A 26501-nucleotide genomic window follows, 5' to 3' on the forward strand; every position below is an offset into this window, starting at 1 on the left:
ACTATTACAAGAATTACTGTAAAGGTTACAAAATGATAGCCGATTAATTCTACGTGTAATAAATGATTACGCAGATAAAGATGGTTTAACGATTATATCATTTTTATTATAGCAAAACTATACACGATAAATTTATATGTGTAATTAGGTACGAAATCAATGAATTCCTCGTAAACGAATGAACCGATTTTGATGTTTTTTTGGTTTCACTAGGTGGTGGTTTGATTGGGGTCTAGGATTTATTTTAAACAAACCTATAAAATTGGGAACAGCTAGTATATACCTGCATATACAATATTTTTTCTTTAACGAGATTCGTAGTAAGTAATATAATAATATATGAATGCGTTATTAAGTTTGGATGTTGATTATTGAATTACGCTCCAAAGATTTTAGCAAATGGACCACCTGGGGGTGAGCGGTCACCTTCACACGTTGGCTTGGTATAAGAAATATAACACCACTATATATGCGCATCCAACCACGGGGATAAAAGGTTATTTCTGAACACCATATCGGTAATATTCGACCAACATCCAATGTTTATAATCGATGATATAGTATCATAGTTAATAATTGCGATGTACTTTTTACTTTTGTGTTAGCAATAAAAACAATTAAAAAACATATGTAAGTATACTAATTCAGTTTAAAAACATATTGAATACTATATATTTATAAAGATGCCTTATCCGGTATCAACATAGTATAAAACAAAGTCGCTTCCCGCCGTCTGTACGTTTAGATGTTTTAAACTACGCAACGGATTTTAATGCGGTTCTCATCAATATACAGAGTGACTCAAGAGGAAGCTTTTTACGTACATATATATAAAACATGCATATTATAGTAATGTAAGGAGAATTTTAAATTTCGAATAAAACAGAATTCTAGAATCTTAAAGTTATATATATACACTTTTAGTACCCGTCTGAAAAAGGAACGAAACGGTTTATTCGTTTAACGGTGTAAGATTTACCGTCACTTATGCGATGTTATAAACTACCGGATAGGACCTTATGGTCCTAGTAAACTGCCTCGTTGATTCAGTGGGTAACTCATAAAGCCGCAGAAGCCGAGGTACTGACCCTGGATTGGGTCATTATAAAGTTATTCTATAGTAGCAACTCGGAATTGACCGTGTTTACACTCCCGTGACTCGGAAAACATGTAAAGCTGTGTCTTCTCAACTCCTTCCGGTTGAGTCGGATTTGACGTCCCATAAAATTGGGGTGGATCACATGTTTGTGGATACTCTTATGCACTATGATACGAACCGCGTTGTTCTCTGGTCTATCGGATTATCATGTCCTCCGTATGTAATACAGGAATGACTAAAGCGTCAAAATTTACTAGCGGCAAATTAGGTCTAATGTCAATTTAGCAAACCTAATTTTCCAAAATTTTAATTTTGGCGTTTTAGACTTTCTTCCTCTTCACATTTTCAGTTAAATGAATACATTACAAGATGTATTATCTGTAATTATACTCATTCAAAAACTAGTATCTATTTTGACAAGTAGTATTGTTTAATTCGTAGAAATGTTTAAAGCGCTATTGGATATAATTATAACGTCAATACAATTGTAATAAAGCGAAGAGTAGCCGCTTTAATAACCTGTTTATTGTGTGGAGGAGTTTATGACTTCTTTAGAATAATCTTTTATTTAGAGCCGCGTAAATATCTAATTGTTGTGTGATTGCTTAATTGTATACGTGTTTAACAAATCAAAAGAGAGACGGCTTGGTGGGTAGAGCACGTAATTTTATCGTGAGTTCAATTCTGGACAATAATTACTGATATTTTCTGTGCGTAATTTGTGTTTATAATGTCATCTTGTGTTCAATGCGATTAAATTTGGTTATATTATATCTACCAACTACCAAGATAGATAGCGATTTAGCAGCGTAGTTATTAGTCTTAGGTGGAGGGGAAACTATTGCCCAGCTGTGGGACTTGATATTTTATCATCACCTAAAGTTCCGAGTCCGGCGTAAGTGACGCGTCGATCATCGAAAGCCTCGACTCGACTACATTTACACAGTTGCGCGAACTAGTAACCAAAGCTTTGTTCCACTTTTCACCTACAATTGCAAAATATGCATCCATACATTTTTGTTTCCATACTTTACTTATTTTATACATACATAAACACAATTTAACAAAATAATTGACGTATTAATCATAATATTTATTTAAAGGCTCTGTAACAAATGATACACACTACGAATATAATAATGGCGCTAAAGTAAATTGTTGGAGAGTTTGCAGGGAGACCACAGCTTACAGAAATTGAACATCATGTATACACATAGATAATCTATACATGTACATATAAATTATACATACATTTCGTTTTCAGTAGGACATATCTATTTCCAAAAACATGAATGAACTTATTTGTTTGTCTCGATCTACTAATAAAACCCCATCCATTGATTCATTGAATGAATTTTAAATATAAATATATATATTTATATATACCGTATAAAAAAAAAGAACGCGTGACTATTTCTTAGTGTGTATTTTTTTGCATCCGTAAATGACCCGTGGATTTGAACTATTTACTGCCCTTGAAGAATAGGAAAATAAGTCGCCACGTCAAAAGTCACTGAAATTCATTACTTCTGGTATAGTTTAATGTATATGGCTTAGTGTGTCCCGTTAGGCGTTACAAACAGAACATCTCATTTATTACTTTAGATAGAGATACATATGGAGAAGCTTCGCGTTGCTTACATTGTTGTTCCTTATGCAACAACCTGACGCAAAAAGTTTTCAACACTGACACGTGTATTCAATTACACGCAATTTTTTTAATACCTCGAGGTAGACGACTTGTATATTGATCTTTTAAACATAATAGATTTGTGATGACTTTTATTTATTTCCTCTTAATTAGGAGCAGAAAATCTTAAAAGGGTTTCTACAACCACTGCATTAGTGGTATGGCTCAGTGCAAACTCGTCGGGTTCTGTAATTAGAGGTCAGCTATTCTACCGCCAAACAGCAATAGGTATTGGATCGCTGTGTTCCGGTTTGATAAGGAATGGTTACATTCTTACAATAAAGGTTACCTCCTATCCTGACCTTTCTGTAATATGTAACGAGAAGTATTTTAATCCAATGGATGTTTAATCGTATTTAGCCGGATATACTCGTATTCGTAGTGTTTTTTACGCGGTATCGTTCGTGATCTGTTGTTTAATTAAACAATATAATCGCTATCGGTGGTGATGTCCTGCAAAGTGCGTGGTCACGTCGATCATTCTAATTCCTTTGAGTCGACAGCGGCTGTCTGTAGCCGTGATGCCAAACACTACGGGTTTGTTCCGCTATGCGCCGAGATTATTTTTTTAATTTACTTTAGTGTACATTTTTGGCTCTTACTTTACTAATTATTTAAAATACTTTACTAATACTTTATTATAAAGTAATTAAGATTTTTTGTTATTATAGAGTAAGATAGAAATACATTGTTAAGGCATAAACTATTGGCATAGGTAAGGCTATAAAATGAATGCCTCTAGCTATGTTGTAAGAGACTTTTTTATTCAGCAACATTGTAATATTACTTTCATTTTGTGCAATTATTTTTCGCAGATTATCACCTGCCCATAATGAATTGCATTTAAAGCTTATTAAAACAATATAAAATAAATTTGACGAATGTAACAAGATTATTATAAATAGAAGACAAATTTCCATTTTGATATTAATGTGAAACGTAATAAATAATTTATCAGCAACATTTGAGACATGACAGCGACTCGAAGCGGTTCGAGGCGGAACGAACCAGCCGCATTGACAAGCAAGCCGACAAAGCGACCGACAGAGCATACAACCGATCACTTCTAATTGTGTGATTTGATACGAAAACGCTTTGTTAAACGCAAACGAAATCTCTATCGTAATCGATAGATCCAACAAATTTCTCTTTTGTGAGCGCCGATGGTACGTTCCACGATTTTAGGTGAGTCTAATTAAATAGGACGCTACGAACGGTTCTTTCGTGGCTCGAAGTTATTGACTTTTGTCCATTGTGCTGTGATTGTGGCCGACACTCGATTGTTTTTGACGATAATCGACAACGCTTCGTGATGTGATAACGATTTTTCAATTCCTACGAATTTTCTTCGAATTAGATTGATTCGTTTAACTTGAAGAGTCAATAAACTACTCTCTTCGATATCCGGATGTACAAACAGTATCGTGTGGAATATATCCTACTATATGTGAGATTCGATGTGGAGTTTCCCATTGACGTTCGGTATAAATTTCATATTTGTAATGATTTATTTGATCTGGATCCCCTGCTTAATTTTTTTTAATAACTTTTTATGAAACAACAATCACAACTGAAGTACCAAGCAGGAGATACTTATATTTAATAAAGTTCTGGCACAACACGGGTGTTCCCTCTATTCCTCTTGTAGTCTGGTCTAGTCTATGAGGCAAGACCAAGGGCTTCACGTGCTTTCCGAGACCCAACAGTGCAGTGATGTATGTACTATGTTCACCAAATGTTTGTTCCATATAGCTGACCAAGATCAAAATAGGCTTTAGTGAAGTTCTTATTAAAGCTCTTAATATTCTAGTTACAGGATTAAATAGAATGTAAGGTTAGCAATATAGATTGGACCAAGAATAATTAGGAAGAAACACAATAGTTAATCTGTTTTTTAATTAGACTTATAAGGTTTCTCGAATGTCTTGAAAAACTCAGAGCCCGAATGATAGCGAGTTGGTACGAAAACTAAGAATTGAATTGTTTTAAACTTATTCCGTTCAAAATCATTAAATAACTTTTAATGATAAAAAAATATCCCACAGTAAAGTGATTCAAAAAGACTGAATTGTACTTAAACATAAAATGTGTCTGAACTTCCGTCTGTGTCGTAATTAAACGGCGAAGTTCAGATTTCATTGTAACAATAACGTTGTAATAAAAAACGTACATCATATGAAGATATGGGAACATTTTTTCTTTAACGAGATTCGTAGTAAGTAAAACAATAATTATTACAAGAGTGCACTCGTATGCGCGTGCGCAGCGGGCGACGGAGGTCTTCATCAACGCTCGACGATACACGCAATCGATATCGAACCTTAAGTTTTTATATTAAGGTTTTTATTCTAATGAGAAACTGTTATAAAAGTTGGACTACCCCAAAATATTTATTTGTAATTTTGACACTTGGATTGTTGGCATTAAGAGTCATATTTGCATATATATGTGTGTCATGGTTTCCTTGGGATATTTACATTCAAATGATTTATTATACCGACCGATTTAATACATTATTAACGATTAAAATAACAGCAAATTTTATGACTTAGCTTGAATTACAGGGCAATTATTTTTGTTATTTCGTGATATTGAAACATCAATCATTAATCAATAGGATTGATTTTGTTTCTGTGAATCGTATTCGCATTTATCCCTGAATTACTTTTTTATTTTATAATAAATGTTTCTTAAATTATGCTTTATTGTGAATTTAAAACTGTTTTAAATAAATAAAAATAATGATAGGTATTATTTCGCTTCAATAAAAGTAATAATGGTATGGAACACATTGTTTTAATATCCCAAAATAAAAAGAAGTATTTTTTTTAAAAAAAATACAATTTTATAAATATCACAATTTTTTTAACGTTCTAATTTTAAATTTTTCGTATAGTGACCGTCAACATTTTGAAATTATTATATCTTATGAGATGTAGCATTTTAAAAAAAAATGTTTTATTTTTTGAATTGTTTTGGAACGCTCTTAATACGTCATAATGATTGAAACGTCGAAATCAACAGAAAGAATTTGTTGCCGCCAACTTTACTGACATGTCTCTGTTCTCGATTGCTGCTACTGGTAATCATTGTTGATATATTTTGTACCTTATATGAACAGATATAAGAGCTATCGTATTCTTTGATGGTGAAATATGTCGTAAAGTCTGCTTTCCCTGTCCTTAGTCGCGTGTCGTAAATTAAATGATTGGCGCCGGTGATTAAACAACAAAAATATCAACGTTTACATGATCGTATAAATTTTCATTTCTTTGAATTAATAACCTACATTATAAGATTTAAGCTTTTATTTGCCAATTGCACTTGTATATTCATAATGTAGAACGATATTAATGTGTTTTTATCTCTCGTGATATATTTCTGCTGCATCTTATTCGACCACATCTCCCGGGTTACAATATTCAAAGTGATCTACCATTTAATGACTTTTATTTTAGGAAAGTTCTTTTTTTTTTAAATTAGTTTCGATTTACAATGTTTGAGATGTTATCCTATAATGCCAAAAAACGTTACTACTGTTACTTTAAATGTCTACCCGTTCCCAATATACGTTAAAATTCTGTAAATCTTATTGGAACACTCTTAAATATTCATATTTTTTAAATAAAACAACTCAAAAAATTGCAAATACGTTAAAATTTCATTTAATAATTGCATTTTTTTAATAACCATACATAAAATTATTCTAAATTTAAATTCTTCTCAGTTAACAAAATTAGATAATCATTTAAACATAAGTATTTAAACACGAACAGCAATCTATTTAATATCGTTAAGAGGACATTAGTTCTATTTTAACGATGTTTTAGAATTCCTAGAACACGTTATGTTCTCATTTTAAATGATTTACGTGAAGACTGAACGATGAACGACGAATGACAATATGACTAAAACAAGCGAATGAAAGTTGAAACTTGAATGGATATTTTTGTCATGGATATTTTTTTTAAAAACTCAAAAAGGAATTTATAATATTCAAATTCTATTATGTTTAGGTCATTATAAATATAGTGAGTGAGTAAATAATTTTAATTGTGTAGTAGGTATATCGATTTACAGTTCGACATAAACACCACTATTGGTTAATCAAGCCAACATTCGCTCGCGATAAGAGCAATCATTGGATGGTGATAATTCAACTGAAACAATATAAAAATCATATTCAGATTTATAAAGACTTGTCTCGTATTTTAATGCGTTTTTGTAATTTATTACATTATAAATTATATCGAACGCTTAAGTATCTATTAAATGTTTAGGTACTCAGCTTCCTTCAATAAATTTGTAAAATCAAGCTTCGTATACACGGACTACGTGCATTGGACGAGATTTAAACATATATCGTAATACGAAATACGGTATTTTCAAAACGGCTGTACAAAAATATCCTAAACGACCAGGAAATTCGAAGATTCGCAATAATAAATCATGTGCGATTTATCGTCGCATCAAACGGGTCACATAAAACTCACGACACGCGCCCGACACGGACACGACTTTACGACTTACCAGAAACGTATGACGGACGAAATGCTGTCGCATAAATCAATTTAATCTAAGCGCAAAGACAATTGCTATCACCTTAATACTTCGGACGTCATTCAATAATTCGAAATTGGAGCTTAAAGAAACGATCTTAGAGTTTAATTCTTATTGCACATTCCATGTCGCTTAGGTTAGCTATGAGCGCGCATGAATCAAATGAGACGGTGTATTGCAAGTCTTGGTTTGAATTAATGTCTAATACGGTACGGCGTGTAATCGTTCGGTGACTTTTATACTTCAATAATATTCTGGTATAAATCAAAGCAAGAATGGTACAAATAGTTCGAGCTGTCGATAAAATCGGACAATCGAATGGAGCGGTACAAATTCTGAACAAGTTGGTACATTATCCTCAAATGCTAAGTAAGAGTAATTGTATCAAAATTGCATGTTTATTGGTAAGGGGGGAAATCAGCAACGCAGGAATTTGAAAGCGTCGTGATTCATCTTTTTACTGTAAAAGCTCGAACTACGGTAAATTGAGTTGGTTGTAAGCGTATTAAACAAAACTTTTAATGAATAATTTTTGAAATCATAAAGTCAGAACAACTAGCTAAATAAACCGAGACAAAGGGTTTAGGACTATTTTAAAAAGTCTAGAAAAGAGTTTTTTTCATAGACATTGACGCCATATGATATTTTGACTATTACTACATAACCAATGCGCCACCAACCTTGTGCTTGTAGTTACACTGGTTCACTGACCCTTCAAACCAAAACACAACGATACTAATTATTACTGCTTGATGAGAACCTACTCAGACGGGCTTGCACAAAGCCATCACTAATATATATATATAAGTCATGGCTTCAGGATAATAATAATAATAATAATAATAATCTTTATTTCGTTTCTTAATGAGCTAGTTACAAGTGGTTTTGAGATCTCCTAGTAAGTATCAAAATACCTGTATCAGGAGATCTCGCTCTTCCATATCAAAAATACATTCAGCTCTTACTTAACAGTTTAACAATTCAAAATAAAGAAAATGAAAAAATAAATGATTATTTAGGAACAACTATATCTATATGTATGTTTGTATGTAGCTATTTGTGTGTGTGTGTGTGTGTGTGTGTGTGTGTGTGTGTGTGTGTGTGTGTGTGTGTTTGTGTTTGAGTGTGTGTGAGTGTGCACTCAAAGCAGGGCTTCGGTCTCATCATAGGTAAGTTCTCTCAACCAATTAGTTAAAAGTTTTTTACACTCGAAGTATTTCAACGGGTAGAAATTTAGTTTTTTATTTATTTTATTATACAAATGGATTGAAGTTTTCGAGTTTTGCTTCCGTGCAAAAGCTGTGTTTGTGGGCAACGTCGGAATGTTGAACATATTTCTTCTTTTGTTAGAGGTAGTTGGAACGTAATTGATTGTTTTATGTAATGATAATATTGACCTTAGCACATAGAGCTGTCGAACAGTTAGAACGTTACATATTTTGTATAACTCGATGGTAGGAAATCTATATGTCTTATAATTCATTACTTTTAATAAATTTCGCTGTGACCTTTCAATCTCAATAAATTTGGATTGTACTGCTCCTCCCCATATTGGTATGCAATATGTTATAATGGATTGCGCCAATGCTAGATATATTTTAGACAACAACTCAGCCGAGGCAACATGCCTCAAGATTTTAAAAATATATGTTAATTTTCTCACTCTGCCAGCTACCTGTTCAATCTGGAAATGCCAGGATAATCTTTGGTCAATAGTGATTCCAAGATATTTAGTATAAGGGACCTTATTAATTACTGGACAAGAACAGTTTACCATGTCTGTGAATCCACAAGAATGGATTTTAATGGAGAAATCTGGTTTTGGCTGCATGTTGTTTTTTATGGAAAAACAGATATAATTTGTTTTATTAGCATTTAGTGTAAGCAGATTATTTTTTAGCCAATAAGCTATTTTGGCAAGATCCAGTTCACTACGCTTTTTAACTTCATCCCAGGAATTTCCGGTAAACACTATGGCTGTGTCATCAGCATAGCAGAAAACCCGCCCGTTCTGTAGTTCTAAGTTACATAAATCATTAATATACAACAAGAATAGGGTCGGTCCTAAAATGCTGCCTTGCGGAACGCCGTACGATATTGTTGTTTCTTTACTGATGTACTGTCCTATCCTTACCATCTGTTGTCGATCCGTTAAATAATCTGAAAAAAGTTTTAATGGAGTACCTCTAATGCCATTCCTCTCCAACTTGTGAACAAGGATGGGGACAGAAACAGTGTCAAAGGCCTTTTTTAAATCTAAGAATACACATAGACATTTTTGTTTTTTGTCTAATTGATCGACAAGTAGAGAACATAGACCAGCTACAGCATCTTCCGTAGATTTACCATGTCTAAATCCGAATTGTGAATTAGATATAAGCCCAAACTTGTTCAGATAATTTATTAATCGTCTGTTTAACAATTTTTCAAAAATTTTCGATATCGCAGGCAATACTGATATCGGCCTATAGTTATTCACATCATATCTGTCTCCACCCTTGTGCACTGGAGTAATAATGGCCCGTTTTAGAGATGATGGAAAAATACCTTTATAGAAACACAAGTTAAATAAGTGACAAAGTATAGGTACAATCTCGTCCTTGGCTAATTTTAAAAATTTTGTTGTTATATTGTCCCAGCCAGGAGCACTGTCAGACTTAAGGCTCATAAGTGCATCGCTTACTTCTTCTTTAAAAGTTTCCATCAAGGCAAAGGATGATGTTTGGGAGCGAGATGTATTAAAAGTACAACTGTATTGTTGCTTGTCATTATTACGCACAGCTAATTCCTCCGCAAGATTTTTTCCTATATTTGCGAAATAGCTATTTATATGGTTAACCGATGCATCCGGGGAATGTTTTATGTTTAATAAATTAGAATTATCAACCTTCGAGTTAGTCAAGTTGGCTATGCCTTTAATGTTATTCCACAGCATTTTAGAATTTTTAGAAGACTTAATTAACTGATCTCTATCATAGTCTCTCTTTAATTTTTTGATGAGGTTATTACAAAAGTTGCGATATCTTTTATAGGTAATTTTTAATATGTCATTATTTGGATTAGACTTCAATCTTTGTTGCATTTTGTTTCTGTTTTTAATGCACCTTAAAATACCAGGAGTAATCCATGGTTTAATAGGACGTTTATCTCTAGGAATATTTACAACTTTAGTATTTTCTTGTATTGAATCTTTAATTTCTCTAATCAATGTGTTAATTATAATATTTGGGTCATTAGATAAAAGCAAGCTCGGTAAATTCTTTCTCGTGAGACTGTTCAGTGATTCCTTAAAATCAATTATCGTTTTAGTGGGTGGAGTGGAAGATTTATATTTAAGTTTTTTTAATTGTAGAAAAATCATAGAGTGGTCTGTAACGCTGGTATTTAGAACAGCTATGTGTGCAGTAATTATTTTCTTATTAATTTTTAAAATAAAATGATCTAAACAGCTACTATCCCTAGTCGGTAATGTGTGCCCAGGTAATAGTCCATACATAGCCAGCATGCTTAGGTAGCCTAATCTGTTTGTACGTTCATAGGAGTGCTCTGTTAATTTAGGAATTAGATTTATGTTTATATCACCGGTTAAGATTATCGTCTTATCTGTTTTTAATGTGCTTAGATGGTCACTTAAAGAGTTAATAAAATGTTCTGCGTTTACATTTGAAGGTGAACGGTATATGCCAATGATTATATTGTTATTATATTCGATTTGTAAACATGATGCGTCGCTTAGTTTAATTTCACATGTATTAGCTGTAATAGCTTTCTTTATATAGACTACTACACCATCATTCTGGTTTAAGTTATTTGAAGTGAAAGAGGAATTGTATTCAATTAGCTGGGGAATTGGTTTGTTAGGACTTAGACGACATTCAGTTAATATCATTATATCTGGATTAAATTTAAGGGGGGCGAGTGTGGCTTGCAGATCATAAATGTTGCTGTAGATACTTCTGATATTTTGTGCTATTACTGTGAGGTCATCCCCACTCATTAGGAGATACTCTGTTAACTTCTCAATATCACATTGCATAGCCTGTGCAATTTCTGAACTGTCTATGTCCTTTATATTTTTTAAACAATTATCCAGTATGAAAATTGTGAAACTAACTGTGTATAGTCACGGCTACTCGCAAAAATGCTTTTTAAAGAGGAATAGTATTTAGCGTAGTTTATGCCATTGTTAAATATATTTAAGAGAACCGATAGGAAACCCACTTGAAAAACAATATTTATGTTAACATATACAGTGCCAGGTTTATGTGTACTTACGGTAATGAGAGGGGCGTTATAGATTTTTTGTTTATTCATGTTAATGTGTAAGTGTATTGTCTGTAAGTGTAATAGTAAAATTAATATGTGTTTTGTGTATAGTTTTTTGAATACAACATTCTTTGTACATAAATAGTTATCACCTAAATAGTTAAAATAATGAAGTAATTTTATAGGTCTAAAAATTATATAACAGTATTTTATAGTTACGTTATAATGATAACTAAGTAGATAGTCACTTAGTCATATTTGCATTAATTGTTGCACTTGCATTTCACTACTTATTAAAATGATAGGTGAACGTTCGTCCTTACGCACATACACCTTGCCGTACGCAGTCCAACAGAAGCGATATGTCTTCGATTTAGTAAGATCTCGTGCAAGGAAATATAAGCGGGCTCCCTTCGGAGTGAGTTGTTCCGACACGTAGACAGGGATGTCCTCAGATGTACGAATGCCGAGTTGTTTAGCATTCAATTTAGTTTTGTGTTTTGCGTTAAACGCCCTACACGATTTAAGTACCTCTGTTTTCAAAGAAGTAGAAGTGGTTTCCACAATAATGGGGGTATTAGGCGATTTCTCCTTTCTTCCGCGTACTCTATAGACGTCCTTAATGTCAGATTTATTAATTTCACAGCCTATATTCTTCGACAAACATAAAATCATTTCCGTTAGATCTTCTTTTGTTTCATTGCCTTGCTTAGGAACGTTTTTAATTTCAAAGTTACATTTGCGACTGTCTCTTTGCAGATCTTCAATTCTCTCTTCCAATTTTGTAATATACTGTCTATCTTCTATAATCTTTCCTTCCAGAATTTCAATTGTCTTTATAAATTCTTCGTTTTGGGCAGCAAGAAAGGCAACAGAGTTTTCAATGTTATGTGACGTTTGTTGGATTTCTCTTTGCGACATAATAATTTTTTGTAATTCTTTTGTTTGTGAAGAAAACAGCGAGTTTACCATACTTTTCATTTCATTTTTAAAGTCCTCAAGTTCTAGGTAAGTATCGGTTTCTCTATTTCTTTTACTCCTAATGGCAACGTAATTTGGCGGTGTTCTAACCTCCCGACAAAGATTAATTTCGGAATCAGAGGTCGATTTATTCATAATATTATCCATATTACCAGGGAAACACGATATACACAGAAGTTGTGAGTGCACTAACAATAATTGTTATTGGCTGCACAGCAACACGAGTTGAGGTATTGGGCGTTATGGTAGATCCAATCACGTTTTTGTGGGCGGAGTGGTAGCGTCGGAGTGGTTGTACGTGGTGGTAGGCGGGATGGTATGTCCAATCGTGTTGTGGTAGGCGGGGCTAGAATCGTTTGCACCAAACTCTAATTTCTTTCCCCAGAAGTGTCAATACTGTACAGTTGAGAATTGTTTGAAGTATCTCAGTGTGTCTCTGATATGTCAAGAGTACCAGGAGAACAGCACACCATATGAGGATAAAGTACTCACGCGTACGATGTAGTGCTGACTTCTTGCTATCTATGTTCTCCTATTTTTTATGCACTAATTATTTGAAACCGAAATGTTATATTTATTTATTTATTTATTTTAATAAACAAACTATAAAGAGTTCTAGAGCACGTCTACACCTTGTGGCGGTCCGGGGGGAAGAGGAAACCCGATAACCCTAATACCCTCACATTTGTAAAATGTCGTTTCAAGCTACTCATAAAACTTAAGTAGTCGTCTGGCATATGGCTAACAACTGGAATTATATTGGAATTATTATTAGTAATGTCTAGGTTCTCAAAATTATAGCATTTGTACAATTTTCTCAATTCCTTCCAATTTTCGGCAATTCTAATGAAACATTAAAAACAAATGTATGGTGATCATTGAAAACCTAATTACCAAAGATATTGAAAAAGTTTAAAAGACAATTTAAAACATATCGATCTCAGTTTATATCAATGAACGATAAACATTTAGGACGAATCTAGATCACCCAGACATGAATATAACACAAAAATACAGCGAGTCAGACAGCCCTAATTAATATTCCAACGCCTGTCTCAGCCTTAGTCTTAATTTTGGAGTATTGATCTGCTGACATTGACAGCATCTAAATATAATTGTAGGTCATATCGATATGAAGGTTGACCTGTGACTCGAATAGTCTGACTGACTGACTGCTATTTTGATATATTTCTATTTTAGTTTTAGGTCAGGTGTTATTATTTTTGTTGTGATGTTTATAGTTGATCATCTCTAGTGAAATGTAACGAACTTTTGGAATATCGATGAGGTATCCTGCCAAATTAGGTCTATTTATAAAAAAGTAGTAGATTTCTTTTTTTTGGTCTGGCAAATAGCTAGCCGGCCTGAAGAAATATTCCTTATTTCGTTTGTACACCACCAACCCTGGGAACTAAGCCGTTATGTTCCTTGTGCACTTACCCTTCAAACCGTTACACCATTATATAATCTATGTTAATTAGGTTACCTAGACGGACTAGTACAAAGTCCTACCACCAAGTCCTGTCTCTACTGCTGCTGCTGTGTCTACGATATCTGTCCGGTCTTTGAGTACCTGCACCTGTGTTTGAACACACTAGTCCTCCATAATACTTCAAGCGAAATTACACAAATATTGAGTTTTTGAGTTTTACCGTCCCGAATTCCGGTCTGTCTGCGAAATGTTAAATTAAGATAAAAATTACCTACTACATATGTTTCGATAGTATTGTTTATTAAGATACTTGATTCTGAAGATTGAAGAATTGTTCGGAAATCATTAAAAGTTGGTGCTTCAACGCGAAATCCATCACAAAACGGGACAATCTTTTCAATATCAACGAATCGAACTTAAAACATCCGGCCAATGAGGAATACCGCTTTCTTATCAATCCGCACAAAGAAATCGTTAATCGTCGATGGATACGCAGATTCGAAGCCATTGTCATCGTCCATTGTCCGCGAAAATCGGAAAACTCATTATAGAACCAGCCGGTTTTTGATTGCTTGGACGTCATTTTGTATTGGATATAAAAGATTCAACGCTTGACTCACCACTAAAGTGGAATTGAACTCGGATCTCCGTATACCGCTTATCAATTTCCATCTATATGTCGGAGCGGCCTTTTCACGCAAATTCCAGATTATATTCGGATAATAGAATATCATATCATTAGTGTTATTGAAGATGGATAACTCGTAATGTATTGGTCGAGATACTACTAATAAGACTTTGAGATAAACCATTTTGGTCCAGTGAATAGATTGAACTGGTGCGTGGACTGAAACTGGACTGGAAGGTTGCAGGTTTAAATCCGAGCAAGTACCACTGACTTTTTATGTGCTAATAATTTACCTCGTGTTCAGTGGCGAAATGAAACAACTACCTGTATATACTGTAGTCGAGCAAAACCTCTGAAGAGGAAAAGAGGCCTGTATACAGTAAGACACAGGCCATTACATTTACATCACGGATGCAATTGTTACTTTTAAAAAGGTTTGAGGATCATACGTGTACAACATGTCCTTTGAAAGAAAATTTCAATTCAGGTGTGTTGTGATGTTTTCATCGTAATTCAATGAATATTTTGCAAAAAGCGCGGGCCTGTATTATTATACACACATTTATAATACACCGTCACCCACTCACACAGTGACTCAGCCGTATTATCATACATTTATCACGACCGAGTATCGTATATGCCTCCGTTAACGTAAGCCAGTTGTAGGAACTTCTACCACACCCCGGAAACACTCGATAAAATGTACATAACCAAATGCGTGGCAATAACTACTTGTATATCTATGTGTGCGTGAATGATCTCATTGTATGTGTGTATGAATTTGAAATGCATTAATTGTCACCATTTAATTTTCTGAAATTTGGAACTATAATGACAACAAGCTATGTCGAACGATTACCAATAAATGAATAATACATCCTGTCCGAAAGTCAAGGGTGTTTAAAACAAGTAATAACAAAGCCTTTACTTAATCTTAAATATACTAATATTATAAAAGGGTAAAATTTGCTATACAGAGATCTCCGAAACTAATAATCCATATCTAAAAAATATAATCGGTAGAAAGCATTAGTCCTTATAATTGAAATTCAAGATAGCCTCCTGTAACAGCTCCAAAAATCATTGTTCAATATAACAGATGAAGAAGAATGATTTAAGTTACTTCAGTTGGCACAATGAAAATTTAAGTAGTAGTTAAGTATTTCTCGCAGTGCCCATAAATGGTGATGGTGAATACTTAACCTCGTTGTCCCTTCCACCACTTATAAAAATACCCAATATAAACAATTCCAGAACAATTATATCATCTAAACAATTAATAATCTCCACAGTGATGAGCTAACAGGATCCGATTAATAAAGGCTCATACACGTCAAAACTGAATAGAGGATGACAGGCGATTGATTGGTTGGAAATCTAATCGTTTTTTTATACGGAACTCGGGAAATGTTATCTCGAATCAAATCGAATAGTTCGTTGAAGTGTTACCGAGATGAGATGATGCAAGATATGATATCAAATGTATTGTTCTTTTGTGATGCTCTGCCCTTACGGATCAGTGGAAGAGAACGGGTTTCGTCAGATTGTTTTGAGTTTTTTATACGTTTGATTTGGAGATTGTCGTACGATTGTCAATGCTTCGTGGGTTAGTGAAACAGGAAAGTCTATGATTACCAAATGTAACCACTACTGACGGGGAAATCAAGTTGTTCGGAAAGAAACCTTGCGTCTCTTGGGAAATCCCTACCCATTCTCTTAAACTTTTGGCTTGGCTCTTTCTTCATTGCCATATAAGCACTGTCTCTCATAATCTGATGGGATAATCCGAAACGACTGGACCTTAGACGATCTAAGTTATGTATTTTCAGGAGAGTTTTAAAGCTATTTCACATGTTCAATCTTAATGATTTAATAAGATGTGACCGAGCAAACAAGCTCGCTTAATAAAGTCTTACAAAGGTGCTGATTCATTTCCAAAGGTCAATGTGACCAAAATCGAACGTACAACAACAAACACATCGTACATTAATTAATCGTACAGTGAGGAGACGGTTTGGAGATCATTCCACCACGCTGTTTGTATTGTATGTGTCAGTTTCAATACACGCAGATTTCCTTTCGATATTTACCTTAACTGTCGATCACTAGACGAATTATTAACCCAAAAGAAAATCCAGTGAAGCTTCTTCACGAATCTTCCCATTCGCGCTAATAAATCGGAAAGCTAAGATCAATTCCATGGATGTTTATATATTTTAATTTAATTCAATCGAGTGTGTGCGTTTCTGTTCTGCGGCTGTCATTACTGAAATTATATTTCAATCATTCCGCGCTCAGCAATTACGAATCGTAAACCACGCTCCACTGCACGTCTTGCGATACATATTAACATCAGTATGCTTTATTGCCTCCTCACTTTTATAACGTACAGGATTAATTATTTAATCTATCAGACGATTATAAATGTGAAAGTAAGTCTGTCTGTTGCCTCATCACGATTCAGGCATTGAATGGTCGTTATGTAATTTGATATGGAGGTAGCCCGAGACCTGGTCATAGGTATATAAATTACAGGATCTAAGGGTCAAATATTACTACAGACGTAGTCAGTAGGACTAGCTTGTCTTTATACCTATAATATAATTCTTATATGTACATAAAAGCGAAGATCACACACACACAAAAGAACGAGATCTTCGTATCTAATCAACTTAAAATTTTGGTATAGTTACTCCTTCCGCGGGTATACGCTCTTTAAGGATTTTTGTAAATTTTAATTTTTAAGGGAGGGAAGGATGTTTGGTATGGTTTGGGTTACTTTTTATGAATTTTACCCGACATAGTACTTAAGTAGATACTACTATGAGAAACTAATTAAGCGATATTTTGTTTTAAGGGCGCTGCATTCCTTAGATCAACTTAGTTATATTGATCCGTTTAAAGTGTTATAATTTTTACGATGGGATAAATACATAGTCAAATCAAAGTGTCGGACTAGAAACCCACCCTAAAATAAAGTTAAACTAAAACTGTAAGGACTTTGAGCAAGTCTTCAAAAGTTTCGTAATTTAGGTTTGAATTTTATAACTCCAATTTATAACCATAGATTATTGCAGATTATATGCAACATATATATCTATATTTTTATCTATATCACTGTTACGTAATAACATAAATACCCTTTACATAGCCGGTGGCAGGATTAAAGGTCTCGGTAAAAACAAAGGCGGTTAAAAATAAATATTTTATAAACATGTAATTTCTGTGTTCAGCAATATTGTTTATTGATAACGAATTAATAAATGCACTTTTATATGTTCCTCGGTGGTCATTTGCATCGTCGCACGCGATAAAATAGAAAGGAATTTGTTTGTCCTTGGTGTTGTTAGTGTATCGCCTGTTTTACAAAAAAAACTAACATAATTGCTAATTTAAAAAACGATTACGAGTTCCGTATCCGTTATAAATATAAACTATATCCGTGTGTGATAACATCGTGCGAAAATATCCGAGTTCAGATGCAGACGAAACTCCATACCTCTGAATTAACGCAATTAATCATTTGACATTAACATACTTACTATTTATTCTCGCAGAGCACGCAACGATCGTCACATTTTATTTACACATTAAACGAATATCGATAGTCGATACCAGTCGATACGAGTCGATACTTATTCGTAACACGTATAGCGCTCGTGTCGGCTTCATTAAAAAATATCACGCCAACTAATTCAGTATCTGGGCGCAATTATAATAAAGGTGCCGGACCTCACACGCGGTTAATTACCAGCTGTCGATGAAAAAAAAAGGGTTGAGACGCGTTTCAGATGCGATAAAGTACGCGAATCGGTGAGGTCTCTTAATGAAGCTATGTAAATAACGCAACGCCTACGCACGACGCGTTTGATAATACCCGCTGAATTTCACAAAGGCTGCCTTATCGAGCGGATAACGATGATTCGATTTATTCAATTGAATTAATATATCGATTATAGATAATTGGGTATGTTTTATACGTGTTCGCGCTTACGATTCCGTGTGGACGTCGAATATGTATATTAAATGTTTCGACTGTCAATATAACGAGTGCCATCATAAAGGTTAGTCGGCTAATCAAAAATTTGTTGACCCCTGCAGTTGGGGCTGGAGTATTATAATATTTATTTGTATTGGTTTTATTAAAGGTATTAAGATTATAATTGAATTTTTAATTTCATAGCTTTAGGTATTGTATTATTTTATTAAGAGCTGAATTCGTCTTAGTGGATTGAACGCAACAATAGCATATCTTGCCTAGTAGTTCGACTTTTATATACTCCAGGGATAATTGCACTAAAAAACTCATAAGTGTGATTAAGAATTAATTAAAACTAGTGTTACTACAGGCACAAGGGACTGAACATCTTAGTAAGCAAAGTGCTGACGAATTGGCGATGTAATGATTGGTTATATGGTTGTATTTCTTACAGTGCTAATGTCTACAGACGGTGGTGACAGCTTACCGTCAGATATATAATATAAAAATTACAAACATCAAACATATTCGTTTCTAAAGCTATCTCGTATTTGTGTATACAGTTATTACTCCTAAATATAATGTTAGAGTCCCGATGTTTATCATAGCGAAGGTCATGTGTAGTTCATTGTGTATATAAAATATTAATTTAGCTCAAGTTGACGGCACTTATCTAACAGTTCATCTCCCGACATCGGCAGGTACGTCTGATCCCGATAACTATAGATTTGAAATGCAATTTCTTATTTTAGATAGGGTTACACTTGCTTCGGTAATTCCGTACGGTTATCGTCTTAAGTATGATGTGATAAGGGCGAAAGTTCCTTGTACTTGACCGATGTCGCTCAACTAATGCACTGTCTATTACAACTGTTCGATATTTATATACAATTTTCATCTTTATTTCGTGGTGATTGAATGGGACGTTGACATCCTACCTATAGCTGTTCCGCTTAAACAAGAAACTATTAATTACATAACAAAAAAAAAGTAACTGGAAGTCTATAGGATACCATTTTTTTAAACTTAATAATATTATACTTTTGTGTGGCATATTCATCTAAACTGGAAAGAGTTCACGCGCAATTGTTTTTTGGTGTTTTCGAGGCCGGGAGTGTACATTTCCAAATCCTAGACTTTGGGTTGCTCGTTCAAAATCCTTATAACTTTCTAATGGTCTAACTCAGGGTTTGAACCCAAGACCACTAGACCACCGACACAATATGGGTATGAAATCAAATAGGAAATTTTGTATTTTCAATTTTTTTTCTCGTCAACATGTTCGGTGTTAACAAATACACCAGTAATCAGATTTGGCTATAAGGAATAATAACGTCGAGTTCGTCAATATGGAGACTCGAAGTTTCCAATATTACTTTTTTCGCTTCACCGCCGAGCTGCACATTCGCGAGCGTGTCGAACGCACCCCCGTCAAGACTAAACAGTCTTTAGATAAAGACAACATCGCCCCGAGCCAGCCGCAAACGTTCTCCCAGCCGTCTACGTTTGCGTGAACCGACCGCGTCAAATCGTTCGTCGTTGTAACGCAAACGCAAACGTAACAGTTTCCGTAGACTACAGAGGTTCACTCTGCACATGTCCGGATATGAAGATAGCGCTCGGAAAAACGACCACTTCGCCTGTCGCCGCACCCTGACTGAGATGAGTTATATTTTGTTCTTGCGACTGTTTCTTTTTTTTTATTCTCGTTTTACATATTGTTCGGATCGCGTATTTTTTGTCACCTTTTGTGCTCGGTTGGATTTATATCGATTCGCGCCCATATGGCACGAGCGAACGCGGGAATATTCATTAATTTCTGTGTACGTTCAGACGTCAGACATTTTATTACGTATTGTGACTTTCTTTAAGATCAGTGTCGGCAGTTGCACATACGTCAATAATGAGGCATTCGTTTCATTTTGGCGTTTAATCTCCGTTGTACTTGTCTATAGTCCGTGTTATTTTAAGTCTCGGGTGTCTCGCAGTCGACACCCTGTTTACAAACGCATTAGCGGAGCGACACCTTTAATAAACATCCAATTTTACTGTTCTTGATTTTATTAACTTTTTATTGCGCCTTCCATTCGTCGCCTGCGCACCGCGAGCCGTCATTCGCTTTGAAATTGATATGAATTAAAACAAACCATGTCAATAAACCGATAAAATTTTATATCGTCGAGTAATGGCGGCTATTTAATTAAAATATTTAACTTTAAAAGTTAATATACCGTGAAGTGTATAATTTCACGAATCGAAACGCGAGTAGATTCAGGAGTCGTGTCGTATTTAATCGATTAACAATAGACTTTGTTCGATTAATGTGGCATTCGCGTCGAAATCGAATCGTATGAAACTAAATGACGGAATAAATGCGATTGAATCGAGACGGGTCACGATTAAAGAGAGGAGTTGTACATTTATCTGTGGCTATAAAAACTTTACTGTCGTATAATTTAGTGCTTGGCGTCTCCGTCGGCCAATCAGCTGGTGCTGTCAGAGGTCTGACATTAGCGGCAAAGTTATGATTGAACCGCGGCGTTTTTCGCATTACCATATATTATGCCCGATAAAATCACTCGATGTGTATTATGTTAGGATAATAATTCTTTAATGCGACCCGATGCCGGCTCGTATCGAGTCGGTTTCGTGCCTGTATCGAATTAATATTAGATTTCATAAATTCGATCTTACGCCGTTTTGATAATTTACTCAAATATTTCCTTCGTTGTTTTTGTTGACTTGTTTAGAATTAATAGTTTCGCTTTGAACCGCAGTTTGCGAGTTCTATTTCGATTGTCATTTTATATGCGATTAATGGAAGGTTCCGAGCGACGAGTTGACTCAATGATTGAAGTTAGTCAGTGAAGAACTTTGCGGGTTCAAATCCGGACAATCGCCACTGAGTTATAACGTTCTCAATTATTTTTTTATAATCATAATCAATGATTAAGAATAAACCTTAGGAAAGTTCTGCTTATATTACAAATAAAAATACGTCATATGTTATATTTTCACAATTTTTTTTCAAGAATTACAAATATTTTAAACTAATTCTAGGTAACACTAATATATGTTTGTGTGCAAATCCTTCAAATTTGAATGAAAATAAAGTAGGAGCATTAATAAACATCGTGGCTCGGACTATGACGCGGAACTGTTCTTTACATATAGCGAATGAGTTAATTAGTCACATATATCAAGACTGAAACGTTCAGTCCTAGGTTCATCGACCGAACCACAATTGAGATTCATGTCTGTCACGCCGAGCAATATCAATAAGGGCTGATTCATGTGTAATGAAGCCGTCTGTTCGTCATCGTCATATTGATGGGCTTTTTGACTCCTTCGAGATGTGGTTTTTAATCGACTTGAAGATACTTGTATATTCATAGTTTTGTTATGACAGTTTGTATGTTTATTACAGGTCAGGTCCTTTATAGTACATAGTGCTATAGAAGACATAAAAAATCGGTTTCTTTTGATGGTAGGGCTTTGTGCAATTCCATCTGCTTAGGTATCACCAACTCATCAAATATTCTACATACAAATAAAAAAAATATACATTTTGGTGTTACAGTTTGAAGAGTGAGTAAGCCAGTGTAACTGCAGGCCAATGGGAAATAATATCTTAGCTCTCATGGTGGCTCATTGACGATGTAAATAAAGGTTGATATGTATTATAGCGTCAATGTCTATGGAGAGTGGTGACCACTTACCATCAGGTGACGCTTTTACTCGTCCGCCTGCATTTATTATATAAAATAATCCTTAGTAACAGTCGCATCTTTGTGGTCACCCTACTCATATTAAAATAGTCATGTCTAACAATTACATATGTCTTTAAAGCTTGACTATTCTAACAGTATCATTATCGCTATGAACTCTAAGCGTTCCAAGATGTTCATAAATAACTAACTCATAACGTTGCCAAACGGTCTGTCTGTCCGTTTGTATCACGTATCTGGTAATTGGACTTGATTCGTCCAGTCAACGAAGCTCGTCAAAGAATATGTCATATCAGATACAACAATGGACTTGTAACTTTTTCGTTGTGTATGCACATCAGTTGGTCCGTTAGTATGGCGTGTACTATATTTTACTATCCTGAAACAATTTACATGGTAAACATATATTGTGACTCTTTAGTCTATTTTACGGTCAAATAAAAATTATGTTATAATCAACCTTTTATGTACCAGTTTCAAGTCCATACTAAAAAGTGTGGTGTCTGTTTGTATTACGTTTACTCTGAATACTACATATTAATTTAGTAGACTTTTCTGTGTCTGCGATTATTCATTCTTTGATGATATATTTGCATCCGAAGACTTTGATCAAATACATCAAATAGATGTCATTTATAATCCTAGGGTTAACCATAAAGATTATTTTCAGATGATCTTTGATTATACAACAGCTTCAGCCTTCGGCTTTGCACGCATATGGGGGGGGGGGGAGGCGGTAGCGTGATACTCTATGTCGTTTACTATCTCTCTCCTCTCTTGACAACTTGTAAGCAAAGTTTGATGATGCAACGGACAAACAGACATTCGATTTTTTAACATTAATTTATGATTTTAGATTAAGTCCAATTTAAGCCACTAAGGTAAGTGTTCCCTCACAGTGCTCAGTTCTCTCGGCTAGAACTTAAAACAGTACCTAATGATTACGAACAACGCATAACACAAATACATATAACATTCTAGAAATCTCTCATTGCAGATCTTAACTGCGGTTGTCTTATAGACGTAACAGAATTAAACCCGTAACCGTACACCGAGGGATCTGTCGCATTCATTACGCTCACAACACTTGCGCCCGAGTCGACTGACGTTTACGATTGATACCCCGTACGGAAATACACGAACATACGACTCTATTCGTATAACAATAGAGTATAAATTCAATTAGCCAACCGCAATGCAGAATCTCGTCTTATTAAGCGAGAAACGAGGCATCAGCATCCATCATAATTCTACCTCATTTTGTAATGCGCCTGAGATGCTATATTTTCATATGCAAATGCAATTATTTTAATGCGATGTTAACGACTCTATGTTCAGGGATTAAGGGTGATTTTTCCGTGGCGTTCGAGCGTAAGTTTGTTTTATAAGTGCGTAGGTAATGCCTGGTCGGACTAGTTGCGAGTTGAAAGTTGTTGATATCACGGTTTTATTTCGCTAATCCGTTATTGCGATTTCGCTGGGAAATTTGTATTTATAATACTCAAATGTGCTGTTGTTCTGGAAATCTCCAGAAACTTTGACAAAAGAAACTTATTTTCTATAGACGAAAATTATATATATATACATGCATGGTGTTGGTATTTGGAATAATTTCGTGGTTAGCTTATCAGACGGCCTGAGTCTGAATTTTTTGATCAAGTCACGGATTTTTATATTATTTATATCGATAAATATATATCATATATCGTGTTAGACAAATAGGTACGAGAAAATTATTTTCCTAGATATAATATAATATCCATAAAATAAAAATAAGTTTTAGGCTATTTTTATTCCATAGTTATTATATATGGTCATATATCATTTAGATCAATCTGAAATGTAGTTTAATTACTGTAAAGTAGGGTAAGATTAGCTGGTCTGTTATAGGGAATGTACACTTTCGTGCTTGCGTGAATCGATGTCACTTGAAATGTAGTGAGATCGTCCATTGACGATCGCCGATTGATAATATCGCCGTAGCCGAAGTTAGAGTAACATAATCATTTGACGGTGGCTTATCAACGTTACTTAAACACACGATGACGTCAGTGGTCGTCAAACATTATATATCCTGAGTCACCCCTATCATATTTACATATCTGTGTTTCGTATGTATCGAAATACACAAATCTATATTAATGTACCAAGCTATCTAATAGTAATTTTGCAGTACGAAATTAATTAACAAACCTTGAATAAAATAGTCCGAACGTCCCGTCACGTCAACGATTTAACAGATGGGCACTGGGTATTATGCGATCTAATGAATAGTGCCATTAACATAGGTGTCGGTGACAGGTGATCAGGACGCAATTTAAAATAGCCGGGTAACCACTCGACAGATGAGTATTAGGATATGAGGATGAAATTATTTGGTTACCAGTTAATCCTTCTCCAGTCCTGATACTCCACTCGAGTGACATTTCGATAAAAATATAGCCTAAATAAATATATATTTATGTATAAATTTATCTCCGACGTTCCTACGATCTACTTGAATCATTTCACGATAATCAGTTGATATATTGAGCTGTGATAACAGGACAGCCTTTTCGCTATATCGCTTCTCTATTATTACTATAAAAGACACATATATGTCTTAAGTTATTTGTTATTTAAATATACTAATATATATATATATACACAGTCATGCAGCCGAGATGGCCCAGTGGTTAGAACGCGTGCATCTTAACCGATGATTTCGGGTTCAAACCCAGGCAGGCACCACTGAATTTTCATGTGCTTAATTTGTGTTTATAATTCATCTCGTGCTCGGCGGTGAAGGATAACATCGTGAGGAAACCTGCATGTGTCTAATTTCAACGAAATTCTGCCACATGTGTATTCCGCCAACCCGCATTGGAGCAGCGTGGTGGAATATGCTCTAAACCTTCTCCTCAAAGGGAGAGGAGGCCTTTAGCCCAGCAGTGGGAAAATTTACAGGCTGCTAATGCATGCAAGTAGCCTCTTGATGGTTTAATTATGATGGCACATTCTACCGCCAAACACTAAAGCTTGCTATTGTTTTTTTTCGGTTTGAAGGGTGAATGAATACTAAATTACGGCGCCTATAAGCGATAGATTTGCCGTTCCGCCCATTTTTTTTATATTACAAAAACTATGTAAATATTAACTTCCCAATAAAATCCAATTATAAATTTCTAACTCTTTACTAATTTTATATATAAATAGTGTTGGTGTATATATTTTAACCAATTAACAACTTAGCTTATTATCAACACGTATAAGACTATATGCGAATGGAATAAAGACGCAATCTACCCACTACAAACTAATATATCTTTGACATTAATAGACTTCAACATTGTTGGACCTACCCAATATTAATTTTGGCACACATTGTTGGAACTCACCGTTAGATGTTAGCAGCGTCAACTCGTGCCGTTTGCCATTACAATTGGTATAAACGCACAGGCAGTGGCTGATCAGAGGTGGGGTACACTTAACCCTCAAGACCTCTTCAGAAGCATCTTTCTTCCATGACAAATCTTAAAGTGAACTCATTTACTTACATTTGCTAAAATTTATCTTCAGCGAGGTCAAGCCTTTCCTAAACGACAATCCTGGTTACGCCACTGTACACAGATAAGCCAACGTCTATTTTAATATTAATAATCACTGATATTGAAACAGAAATGTTTGGCGATACGTTTGGTCATACAGGACAAACATTGAAATTCATCAACGTTTAACCAAACATATAAAGATGATGGTTAATTTTAAGCTTGTGTTTATATTTTGTGCACTTTTCTCTGGGTAGGTATAACAGTTATCGGCTACTCTACCGCTAAACGAATTGCATGTATTTCGGCTGTTTTTCGGCTTATGGGGAGAGTGTTTGAGTACGTCGGTGTAATTAGAACTACGAGAGACATTAAGATAATATCTGAGTACTCATGGTTGGCGGCCCATTGATCACGTAAGAAATAGACACTTTTTCGTAAAGTGCCAATGTCTACGGGCGGTGAAGACCACTTACCACCAGGGGGTCCATTTGTTCGACTGTCTGTAATAAATTTAAAAATAATCAAGCGATTCATAGTCATATTTTTTTATAATGTCTTATTGTCCTAATGACTACTTTATAATGCTGCGGAGTTTGACGGCCGCGGTT

General features: G+C 34.7%; 1 protein-coding gene across 1 annotated transcript in view; it reads left to right on the plus strand.

Moving 5' to 3' along the window:
* The window catches only part of LOC125064566 (protein tiptop-like), a 254714-nt gene that overhangs the window by 26091 nt on the left and 202122 nt on the right, over nucleotides 1-26501 (plus strand). The window lies entirely within an intron of this gene.

This window comes from Vanessa atalanta, chromosome 6 (genome assembly GCF_905147765.1).
Source record: "Vanessa atalanta chromosome 6, ilVanAtal1.2, whole genome shotgun sequence".
Lineage (NCBI taxonomy): Eukaryota > Metazoa > Arthropoda > Insecta > Lepidoptera > Nymphalidae > Vanessa > Vanessa atalanta.